Below are 13,042 nucleotides of genomic sequence, written 5' to 3'. Positions count from 1 at the left end.
CACCGCCCCGCGCCCGGCGGCGCTCAGCCCCCACGTGTGCGCCCGGCGGCGCCGAGCCCCGGCCCCCGCTGCCGGGAGGAGCGGCGGGAGGAGGAGGAGGAAGCGGCGGCCCCGCTGCGGCGCCCCGGCCCCGCTGCGGCTGCGAGCGGCGGCGCTGGTTCCGAGTCCGGCCGCGTCCCGCAGGCTGCTGCGTGCGCCCCGCGCTGCATGCACCGACCCACCCCCGCCCGGGCCGCTGCGCGCTGTAGGGCTGTTTCCAGCTCCCTCCTCTTCCTCCTCCTTCCGAAACGCCAACCCCACGCCGCAGTCAGCGAGGCAGCGCCGACGGCCTCCCGCAGATCGCAGGCTCGGAGCTGGCCGCCCCGGGGCTGGCCGCCGCTCTTCCCCCAGCCTCCCCCGCGGGGCTGGGGCTAGCCCCGGCGGCGCGGAGCGGAGCAGCTCCCGGAGGATCTAGCGCTCCGCCCGGCGCCCCCCGCCCGCCTCCCCCGGCCCCGCGGCTCTCCCTGCGAGGAGCGGACGGGTGCCAGCAGATAACATCACGGTCGCGCAGGGAGAGGGAGATTTATAAGGTCTCCCCGCCCCACGTGCTCGCCTCGCCGCGAAGTGACGTGGAGGGGCTGCGGGAGCGGAGGGCTCCGCCGCCGCCCGCCTATTTATTCCCCCTCCGCGCAAACGGCGAGAGGCAGACTGCAGCCTGGCCGCCGCCTGCCGAGGTGCCTCACCCCGGGAGGGGGGAGAGGGGAGAGGAGAGGCAGCCCAGAGCCGGGAAGAAAAAGCAGCTTCCTGCCAGGAATTTTTTTAAAGAAAAAAAATAGGAAAAAAAAAAAAAAAAAAAAAAAAAAAAAAAAAAAAGAAGAAAAAAAATGAAAAAAAAAAAATGAAGGCTTTACTGCTGCTTGTCCCTCTTATTAAAGTAATTGGGCCCAATACCGCCTCTGCTATAAGAGGAAGAGTTACGTGCCTCTTGGAAACGGCTTGGACCCGACAGTTCTAATGGTGGCAGGGCAGAGGGTAGGATCTGTCTGCTGTACCGACAGCAGGAGGGACGCAGCCTTCACACTGCCCCTCACCTTGTTGGGAAGTTTTGCTTCCAAATGTGTTTTGGCAATTCTCGTCGACCCCTGCTGACTGTCCGCTGCCAGCCGAACCGCCGGCGGTGGGGACGGAGGGGGCGGGAGGGAGGGTAAGCGATGAGGTGGGTTTGCGATGAGGAGGGTTTGTTGTGAGGTATCCTCATCTGCACTTGACAGAAACTATCAAGCCCCAAATGCTTAGGCTGCGCCTGTAATTCAGTTTTTCCGCTGCCTCCACTGGCCGCAACAAACATCACAGGCTCCATCCATGCCTGCTCCAGTGCGTGTGAGAAATGGGGAATGCCTCATGCTTTGGCCTCAAAAGGACAGCTGCCCTCCTCTGCCCTAGGGAAATTACTCCACTGTCTGCTAGGCATCCCTCAACTTCATGCCATAAAGCTTTTCTTTCACAGGTCATTTATCACCCCTGTAAATCAACATTAACATTAGTGATTAAGTGGTGTTTTTTTCTTTACCCTCACTCATTTTAGCCCTGGAGTCCCTTCCGAATTAAGTTGCCACAGGTTTTACTTGCCAGGAGTTTCCAATCACACCCTCCTAGATGGGACAAGGCTATTTCTGAAGAACCTTTGCATTGCTTCCAGAATTGAAGAAACATGGAGAGGAAGCTCTCAAAGGGCCACAGGCATTCAGCAGCCCAGCTGGGCCCTTGCCTGTACTATTAGAGGCTAATGAATACACAGAACAGAAGAGAAATAGGATGACTGTGATCAATCTGAAAGTAAAAAGAGGATCTTGTAGGACACACACCACCCAGCCACCACCACTGACTTTCTCTGGCTGACCACATCTCATGAACCATCTTCTTTCCGCAAAATGTTTGTCTTCTGAAGCTCGAGGAGGGCAGCCCCAATGGCAAGCGAGCTTTTCCTTCCCAGTGTGTCTGCAAGGAAAAGTGCTTCCCTCCTCTGAGGAGCTGTGGTTGTGTGCTGGGGTGACAGAGGTGCCCAGCAGCTGGGAGCTGCTGCATGCTGTTTGCATTGGAAAGGGCTCTGGTGCAGGGGAATCTCACACTAACACACCCAGCCAGCCACCTACTGCTGCTGTGAGTAGCAAAAGAGATTGTCCAAGAGCTGGAGGAGCTAAATAATATATTATTTGCTGGTATACAGACACAGACTCTGAGAGTGAACTTACTCTTCACTCTTTAAAAGTGCGTGGGTATTTACAGCACCACAGATGCAACCAAGACATGTTGTATCCCCCTGAAGCAAGAGTTCACGGTGCTTTCCACTTAAATCTATCAATTCCTGCAAGGCCCCATTAAACGTCTCTCCCACAACATCACACTTTTACTGCTGTGCATGTCAATGTCCTGCTCCTGCTGACCTCAAAAACACAGCTGTGGTGTCAGAAATGGCAATGTTTCCAAAATACTCAAATAAACAAGCAGGCTCAACATGTAGACTCAGCTGGTTTCACTTCTGCAACACACCTGTATAAAAAAAAACAAGGCGACAGTTCCTTGAGCTGTTACATCTCACAGCTCTGCTGCTACGCAGCTGAGGAATCAGCTCTCTTACACAAGGTGCCCCAACCACAAATGCTTCTAAAGAAAAGGGTTATTAAATTATTTCCTTCAAAAGCTACACCTGAAACCATGGAGAAATTCCTTACACGGCAACTACAGCCCTATAACACTTCACTGCTGTAGCTGCATTGCCCATCACTTGCTTCAGGGTCTATAGAGCCATGGAGAGAGTGCTCTGCACCATCCTTCTGTAGAAAACTTCCCACCATCTCACAGGAGACCACTGCAGATACAACCCTTCCAGACTGCAAAGCGGATTGATTCTTAAAAGTTTACTTTTATTCCACTTTGGAGAAACAAACAAACAAACAAACTGCAGTGTCTTTCACAAACCCTGGAGCCTTAGAGATCCTTAGGCTTCAAACCTCCCCTTGCTCAGTGTATGGTTGACCAAGCTGCCCATCTAGATACAGATTCTGGAGGGCTAAGAAGCCCTCAACTTAAGTCTTCAGAGATCCAGCCCAGATAACAGCAATCAGTCTGGGTAGATTTTGAAAGTTGCTGAGATTCCTTCTTATTCGGCAGTGCTTCCTCAGAGCCCTTCAAAACTACTAGGGAAAAAAAAAGAAGAATTCAAGTACCTCTTGATTTTGCTCTCATTTGAGATGACCCGTTGGCTTCTTTTCTGACCCTTTTAGTGTGACACACAGTGTCAGCCTTCCTTGCCCTGGCACAGGTCTCCATTTTGCCTCACCATTGACACAAAGCTCTAATTCCCTACAACTTTTTGTTATCACCATGGTGATGCTTTTGCCAGGCAGAATTTCCTGAGCACAGCAGCAGCAGCCGAGATGGGTTTCAGCTTCTCCATTCCAGAAGCCCTGGCCACTTGAACTAAATCCCCAGCAGCTGCAGAAAGCCCACCACAGATGCCTGAGCTGTGCTGGATTTCCCTACTTACCTGCTAGCCAAATCATTCAAATACAAATCAACTCTCATAAACACCGATTTTCCATTTTGTAGATGGAAAATATCTGGAACATATATATCATAATATGCCTAATCTTACTTCTAAAATTTCTCCCCTGCACATTTACTCTTTTTTATTTTTGCCATAAATGTCCTGCAAACTAGACTCTAAACAGGTGCCATTTCTACCTTGCTAAAGCAATGCACAGAAGAGGCAATCAAAAATTGTGAGATGACAGCAGCAAGCTGGACAAAAGGTAATATAATCAAAATTCATTAATCACATGCTTTTTTCCACAGGTAATCCAGCTCCCTTTTCAGGACTGATGTATCTGTAAAAATCATCCCAATTATGGCTGGTTTAGCCTGAAATGCCTTAAATTTTTATTAATTCTGAAATAGTTTGTATTTAATTATTATGTGTTAGTTTCAGAAGCTGCTGGGATTATCAGACACTAAACTTTCATTTATTTGGTCCCTGTACCTTTTTGAACTAGACTCGCCCAATGGGGCTGCTGTCAGTGGAAACTTTGGAAGTCAGAAAGCAGGACTGGGCCATTAGAGTGCATACAGGTAAAGAACAAAACTTACCTGTTTTGGAGCTTTTAATTCAATATAATAATGTCTTTTTATATACGGATCCATTTTTTTTAATAAACACTAACTGTTTATTAGAAAAAGAGACACCTGGAAAGCTACTTCACTAAATATAAAGGTTTCATGTTTCCTATTAACTTAAAAATTATGTGGTCAGGATTTTACAATTTGTGGTTTCTTTTTAGATTGTTTTGGTTATACGCAAATGTGCTGTGTGAAATACAAAGGCAATAATCTTTCTACAACTGCTGACGACCAGGTCATTAAGTGAGGTGGCTGGCCACATTTCATAAACTAAAGAACATTGTTGGAAGAGGAATAACTTTTAAAAGTTAAGAGGTGACTTTTGTAAACTCTCACACTGATGACGAGTGCAGGATGACTGTACAATTAATTCTTTGTGGCACACACAGAAACCTGCAGCCATAACTGTGATCGTGTAGAATCTCAGTTACTAGGATGCAGGGGGCTAGGCAAAAAACTTCTGAATTCTCCTTTTTATAAAAATGCGTGCAACAAGGTTCAACATGTAGAGCTGAGGTGGCACCTAATAAAGGTGAGGCATAAAGGAGGTGACAAATAATGGAAAATTGTAATATATACCATAATAAAACCTTAGATTTTACTGTTTATTATCCTTAATGAAGTAGAAGTCCATACTTCTGTGCTGCATATTTCATTAGTGTGCCCGGTAACGCCTGGATGAATTTGAGAGCAAATCCTGACTAATAGAAGCAGCCCCTCTGCCCCCAGGATTGCATTTCACACAACCACAACTCACTCCTGCAACGCTCATATTCCAGAAGATAAAGGCTACTTTATAGAACACACTGTTAGGTACAGAAGACTGCTATCCATATATTCATATACATATATATAAAAATATATATATGTAAAACTACTCGTCAACTTGCAAATCAAAGATAAGCTTCTGATATATATATACACACACAGAGAACCTATTAATAGGAACAATTGATATATTTTTATATATATATAGAGACTAATATATATAATGCATGTAGGAACAAGAAGTTTCTTCATATATTTTTATGTACATAGATACAAAAGTTCTCATTCCTACAGATAGATTTAATAACTTTAGTAGAAACAATCACAAGAGAGTAGTCAATGGGATCTGGTCCAAAAAGACATTCAGGTGTCACCTCTGTGATCTTAAAGAACAGCACCACCTCTAACAGCAAGTGAGAATACAGGACTACAATCAAATGTAATGTCCACACAGCACTGTAGTTAGTGTGTTTAAAACTCTACCTTAATAAAACACATCAAGAATGCAATTACACACAAAAAACCAAAAAACAAAAACAAAACCTGAAAACATCAGTGCTACATCCAAAGAGGCTTCTGCTTCCAACAGCCAATTCCCATATTCACATCAGTTAAAACTGAAATCTTAATAAACATTTTGTGAATGCCAAAGAAGTTCCCCCTTGATTACACCTCCTGGAGTTTGATCTCCTTATGTGCTCTTCCAAATCTGCTTGTCAGTACTAAGCATGCCAAGCTAATCTTCTTGGTATCATTACACTTGTAGTCTAAGTACCACCAAAAAAAGGCCCTTCCTTAATCCCAGCACCTGTGGTTTTAATGACCACAGGAAATCCTGTTTCCACTAAAGTCAGTAAGACTTCAGCTGTAAATATCACCAGAGGAAAAAGATCAGATTCACTAACTAAAAATACAAAATATGAAAAAAATAAAAGGGAAAGGGATAAATGTAAGCACAGTGCTTTATATACCAGGAGGACTTGACATCTACTTATAGCAAGCATGACAGAGTAAAGACAGTAGAGAAAAAGTCATCCTTTTAATCTCAGTGTTTGAACTCCTGACCAGCATCTCTTTCTCAGTACTTCAGCTGTTGTCTTCTATTTCTGAACTACTCAGTGATGATTTGGTTTATACCTCATTAAGTAATACAAATTATATCTATAAATACGATATTCCTCACACAGCATCTACAGGAGTTTATTCAACAAATTAAAATTATGTAACTCAAGTTAGAATATGTATGCAGATTGCACTGATGAAGTTTTAAGACTGCTACATATGGAGCAAGATGAATGGGCAACAATTTTTAAAAAAGGGGCCAGACAGTAATGCTGTGTGTTAAGTTTTATTCTGCAGCAACAAAAACCAAACAGCCCTGTGTCTGCAGTACTGTCTTCTTCACAAGCTGCTAGTAAAGTCTCCACAGAAAAGCTCTAACAGGCTAATCCAGCTTCACACATATTTTTCCTAATCGCTTTTAAGCAACACACATCCGAGGTGATCCTAGTGAGTTAGAGAAGGCAGGGCATTGCTTTATATTACCTTAGGGAAAACAAAAACAAATCCCAAAAAACCAACACACTCATGCAATACTAAGGTTTTATGTTGCACTCACAAAATCAGCCTTGGAGAAGGTCATTTTTTTTGCCACTCTCCCTTCTCCTCCCAGCCTTACACATTTTAAAACCAATTTTCCATGTGTGGCTACTGAAATCAATGAAAGCAGTACTCTTGAGTGGCTGATTAAACTACACCCTCCCAGTAATATGGTTTGAGCTTGGCAACTCAATCTAGAACAGAACGATCCATTGCAGCTCAGCTGAGATTTGGTTCCCTGCAGGAGAACTTCCTGTAAAACCTATATATTTATATTACTTGCTCTGAAGAAAGGTACAGAACTCTGCAAGCACTGGTATCCTTAGCTTGCCCATGCAGAGTCAAAACACAACTGGGAATATAAGGAGAGATTTTACACTCAGTCATAATGGAATGCTTTTTCATTCTGTGATATTGATAATTAAGACAGATACAGATTATTTTAGAACCAGATCTAGAACAGGCCAATGGCTTGGGTCTGGGCTGTGCTTGAGAAGCAGAGAAGCACATTCCCCAGGCCAAGCTGGAGGCTGAGTGGAGCACCCCATCTGGCTGCACACCTCAAGTTGAAGAGTTTGTGCAACACCCCTCTTTCCATGGGAGCCTCTGACAGCACAGGTCCTGCCCCAGCTGGGTGGGCAGCATGTGGAGTGTGCTCACGAAGTTTCTGCAGAAGGAGGAGAACCTGACAGCACTTCACTGTTACCCAAGGGGGCCATGACTTAAGGACAAAGATCTTAAAAACCGTAAGATCAAAAGAATTGCTGTGGTTTTCCACATATTTGAGAGGTCTGTATTTTCTAGAAAAATTAAAGTATTCTGCAAAAAAAAATTACCAACACCAGATCCCAAGGGAGGGAAAACTATCTTCATAAAACCCATCAATCTGTACTTCAGACAATTCAAGACTGACAGCTGAAATGCCTGCTCACAAACGTGTCATTTGGACATCCACCTCATTAACAGTGAAGTGAAACCTTCGAAAAGCCTACACATTCACTGACAGATCTTGGGCCTCTATAATCTCACATAAAGCACCTGAGTCTATCATCACCCAAGTATCTTAAGAACTAAATTTTCTGTCAATCAATTGCCCTCACACCCATACAGGGAGGAATTATTAGAAATAAAACATTAAACTGGGGTGTTTTTCATTCCCACATTATAATTTTTAAGTTTAAGGTGGTAAGATCTCAATCATTATGGATAGTTTAAAAATTATGTTATGTTTAATTTAAAAAGAAAGTAGTAGCTATGTTTCCTCAGTCATTTATAAACATTCTGAAACACAAAACTTAATTCTGCAGCACAAAAAGAAAAAAATGTTGCAAAGCAGATGATTCAGCAATATGCTTCAACAGTTACTGAAGTGGATGAGAATGATCTGTCTCTGGCAATTGTAATTGACACTACAAAAATGCATAGAGGGATTTCCTTTACTTGCCCTACCTTCTTTACAGAAAGATATCTTAACTTTTACTTTAGACAATGACACCATCATTAAAAATGGTGACAATAACACCACATAATAAAAAATTCTTCAGCATTTTTAAAAAGAGAATAAAACTTTCTATTAATCAATATTAGCAATTGAAGAGAACAGCAGTGGTACCAGCAGTCTTGACCTGACCTGCTGATTGCACTGGTGCAACATCAGAAAGGTGTTCCCTATCTTTCAAGGCCTGGTCCCTCTGCAAACACAGTTCACAAGCATCAATGTCACTGCATCATCTCTGCAATCTGAATTTGCTTGTTCAATGTTCTTACTGGTAGTGTTTTCTTCATAGTCATTTTTCTGTTATCATCAAGCATCACCCACTTGAGAATTCGATGAAGTCTTCTCTTAATAAAAAGTATTTCTTTCATAAGCCCATAGCAAGATTCCAGCAAGTACTGTGAAGTATTTCATTTGCCTAAAAAACAACGGTGTACAAAGCCATGCTATCATTACCAACTTGTAGCTTTATCTTTTACTTTTGAACCTTAAGCTCTTTTGAAAATCTTTGGGATTGTAACTGAGGAAGCAGACCCATTCAGTGGTGCAAACAGTGAGGTTTTGATGACTCTCCCTGAGGAGCACTGCAAGGTGGTGACAGCCTCAATTACAAAAACCTGTAAGTTCAGGTACTCAGCTACTACAACTGTAGTAGCAGTTTTCATTCAGGTGTCTGACTTCAAGCATCCTTCCTGAAACAGATTCACACCTCTATTTGTTCTTGGATACAGAACACCCTAAATACAAGGCTGCTTCAAATGCATACTCTTTGACAGCTTTGTCAGTGAAAGACCTGGGAATAATGCCCAGGGCTAGAAAAGCCTGTCTTTTCTACTAGAACACTTGTAATTTTTACTAGAGATAGAGGCTCCTAACAGATCATTGCCCACAAACTTTGAGATTTGCAGAACACTTGAAAATCAAGGAAAATCCTATTTAAATAAACCATACATGGCCTCAAACTTAAGTTAGTATTCATGACAATAACCAAAACCAAGCATCAACATAAACAAGAAAGCTTTTCACTACCATTTTGATCAAATGAAAGAATGCTTGTGTGTATTTGTTCCAAACAAGAATGGGAATGTCCTTCCTAACTGGGATAGAAAAACAAAGTTAAAGCAACAAAGTGATTGAATAACCAAGGGCAGTCAGTCACAATCTCCAGGATTACTTACATAATGCACTGCATAAAGGACTCACAAATGGACAGAGGAATTTAAGTACTTCTATATTCAAGCAGGTCTTAAAACCATAGCAAACAGCCCTACTTGTCAACCTACATGGTTATAGTGTGCGTGACTTAAAGACATAATTAATATTACATACTAACATGTCATTAGGTTGTATATGTAACCATATCTAAACCATGAATTTAGTTTCTGATAAGAAAAGTGAAACCAGTATATCTTTTTATGAACTATAATTAATTCAGGTACTCCTGAGTACACTTATGTCTGCAAAAAATCCCAGTGGCATCAAACCTCAATGCAAGTCTGATCCTGGTTGCCAGTTTACAATTAACAACACATATAGTGAAAACAGAATTAAGAAACATTAAGGAAGTGTTGCGAAAATGCTCAAGAAGTTTATTCACTGGCATGAGAGAATAGACCATTGAAATGACTGAGGCACTATGAATAAATAACAGTTTTTATTATTCCTAAGTGCCTCTTGGAAGCCATTTGTGTTCATGAGGTCATATTTGAAGGCTGGAAGGATTACGGAAAAGCCCTTATCTGCTAGATATCTACAGAGGTGAAACCTTTGAGGTTTAGATACTGATAAGAGGTTAGAAGCCATTGCTTTAGAACAATGGCTAATGAAACCTGCAGTCTTCCATCATCTGTTAACCAAGAACGTGTCTGGTCTCCAGCATCTGCCGCTGACGTCCTACAGTCTAACATCTTATCCTAAGAGTTTTCCCTACTTCGTACCTTCTCCTAGACCTCTTGCTGCTTACCTCAGCAATTCTTCAAGAAATCATTAAGCAATTTGCAGGGGCTGGAAGCAAGCAATTGATGACTGTGTGGATACTACCTATGAAAGCACTAATTTCATAAGAATTAGAAGTTTGTCATTTTAAGCTGCGCAGTGTTGTGTGCCAGATGACTTCTGCCTTCCTCCCTGGAGACAGCTACTGAGCCAGCAATAAACAGATGTCACTCTACAGACTACCTTCTTCTGGAAGCATCAGATAGTCAAAACACTTTTATGGCTTTCAAATTTCTCTCTGTAAAATAAAACACACACACAAAAATCTCTATATCCATTAGGGAGCAACGAGGGCCCCAGGCAGCAGCTTCCAGCTCTTTTGTTCTGCTCAGCTTGTGAACCCAGGAGAACCTGCCTCACAGCTGCAGCAGTGGAAGCTCTTCCTTCCATCTTTTAGCAGGGAAGATACTGTGGGGCAGTAGCCTCAGTCACCACAAGGATATTCCACCACCACTCCTGAAATGTTTCCATAAGAGCAGGCTGAAAAAAAGCAGGAAGAAGATGGTGTAGGTTTTTTTGTTTTGTTTTTCCATAGGCCAACTCAGGCTTTCCTTGCTGAAAAAAGTTACAACAATTAATGTGAAGAGCTAACCCTGTGCCTCCTCTTATTAAACAAAACTTCATTGCTTTGCAATAAATCCATAGAATATTAAGCCCCACATATTCCAGAGTTGGCTTGAAGCCTAGCTAAACTAGAACCACCCCATCCTTATTGGCTTTATATAGATAGGTACAGAAATATACAAAGTTGAAATGATTCATGCTCTCTGGAATGAAGGGCAGCAGTACAGCTTTGCTTAAGCAAAGATATTCATGGGAGCAGGCAAAACAGAGCACTCTGATGGCTGGGAAAAGTCACTGAAGGTTATGCATGGTAGCTATCAGAAAAAGGAAGAATGTTGCCAAAAAAGCGGGTAGGGAGGTGGCCAAGGCAGACAATCTCAGACAGCTGAGAGAGTAGATTGGAAGGTGTCTGGGCCAAACAGGGTTTAGTTCTTTGGAACTGCTAGTCAAATAAAACAAAACTTGTGAAATAAATCTGCAGCCAAATGCCCAAAATTAAAATATATGGCTCCCACCTGCCATAAGAGTCTTGAGCTTATTTCTCTTTTGGAGGCAGCTAGTATTTCAAGTTATGAAGGAATTTCGCTGCATATGGCACAACTGAAGGACAAGACAAAGGCAAGTTACAGTATTAAAATGAAAAAACTATCAAATATACATAAAACCCCAAATATTATGCTTCTCCACCTGTAGGCAAAAATACTGCTGTGCTCTGTAAATAAATGGAAGCTCAAGATACTTTTATCAGTCTTGACATATTCCACATTTTTCTTAAATATACAAGTGACACTTCAGTGCTTTAATTAAAACATTAACTCAAACACCCACAAATAAAACTCATAAACATCAAAGTATTTAGATATAATCTGAAAGTATTTTCAGATTTTTTAATAATCACCTCAGGATGCTGTAGTTTCTGAGAAAAACTAGGAAAGATTATTTTCCAAAAGTTTCATCTCAGATGCAGATGAGTGATACCGAGCTAGTGAACCACTACAGATTAAAAGCTGCTGATATAACTTTTCCACACAAAGTAACTTAATTGCAGAAGGAAAGCAATGTCAGATTAGACTACTATGCTGCCACATAGACTCAAAATTCATTTTTTTGTATTGCACTAATGAGGCGCCAGCTCTTCCTGAACAGCTATACAGATGTCTACCCTTCAGAAGCTGGAATAACCATATGTGAAACTTCTGTGGTTTTGCCACTTGATATTTTGGGTGCATGTCTTCATTTGTGATAATAAATATCAATCAAAAAACTAATGTCTCCTCAGATACCTAATATGTTTAACATTGAAAACAAGCCTCAACATCTAAACATTTCTGCTGTTAGCTTTGAGTTCTATTCAAAGAATTATGCTATAAAATATACCAGATGAATAGGCTAGGGATAACACAACCACTGCCAGTTGTTAGGATGGGTTTCACTGCCCTTATGTATATTTTTTTATCCTGCAGTACACACAAAGTTCAGTCCTCCTTCCCCTCTTCGATGCCTTTGCTAGGAAAATCTAAATCTCTGTCCTTCCACACATTTCAATGCTGAAGACTGAGTATTTGAAAGTCACTCTTGCATATCTTACATATATGCAGGTACAAAGAAAGGTTTGTACATAAGTTGTTTGTAGAAACAGCCAGAATTGTATTTTAAGTATCAATTAATAAAAAGGCATTTTCTTCAAATAGCAAATAGGGAAATGCAATAGCAATGTTAAACACTGAATCAGACAGCCAGTTTTACAGTGAAGGCAGCAGAATTCAACCCCAGCCTTCCACTTAAAACACCTTAATCACAACAGACTCCCATCTGTGTGCACATGCTGATACAGAATATACTATTGTGTTTGTCTTCTGCACCTTTGCAACCAAACAATCAGGAGAAACTGCTGTACCTTAAACAAAGCCAACAGTGTTACAATAATATGTTTTCCAGAATTTGGTGCTGCTACAGTACAAACCTAAGAGGAAGGGGCTTTTGTTTGTCTCTTTACATAACTGAGGCTGTATAGCTGCAGCTGTTTATAGCTGAGTAACCCCCAAGGACACATCCTGGAGGTTCAGCTCCTTACTGCAAAAGGCCAGAACACCAGAACTGCAAAAGAAGCAACACTGGATACAATTTCATGCAGTACTGCTAGAAAAGATGTCCCTCCTGCAACAAAGACAATAGCAAGGACTCCTCTTTCCTCTCCTACCACTTCCTTACCTTATACAACTTCTGACTTACAATAGAAAAACAAAAGATACATATATACACATATATACACACACCAATATAAAGGCCAGTCAGTAGGGTTAAATCTCTTTTTTGACAGTTATTTTTCCAGAGTTGTCTCCAGTTAAACTAATGCTCCAAGACCAGAACTACAGCATTAATGGTTACTTCATTATCTACAAAACCTTTCCCAGCCAAAGTAGGAGTTCCATAATTTTACAAGGTGATGGCATTTCTGTGTTTATT

The sequence above is a fragment of the Calypte anna genome, chromosome 3 (genome assembly GCF_003957555.1).
Source record: "Calypte anna isolate BGI_N300 chromosome 3, bCalAnn1_v1.p, whole genome shotgun sequence".
NCBI lineage: Eukaryota > Metazoa > Chordata > Aves > Apodiformes > Trochilidae > Calypte > Calypte anna.
Note: the sequence above shows the minus strand (reverse complement) of the source record.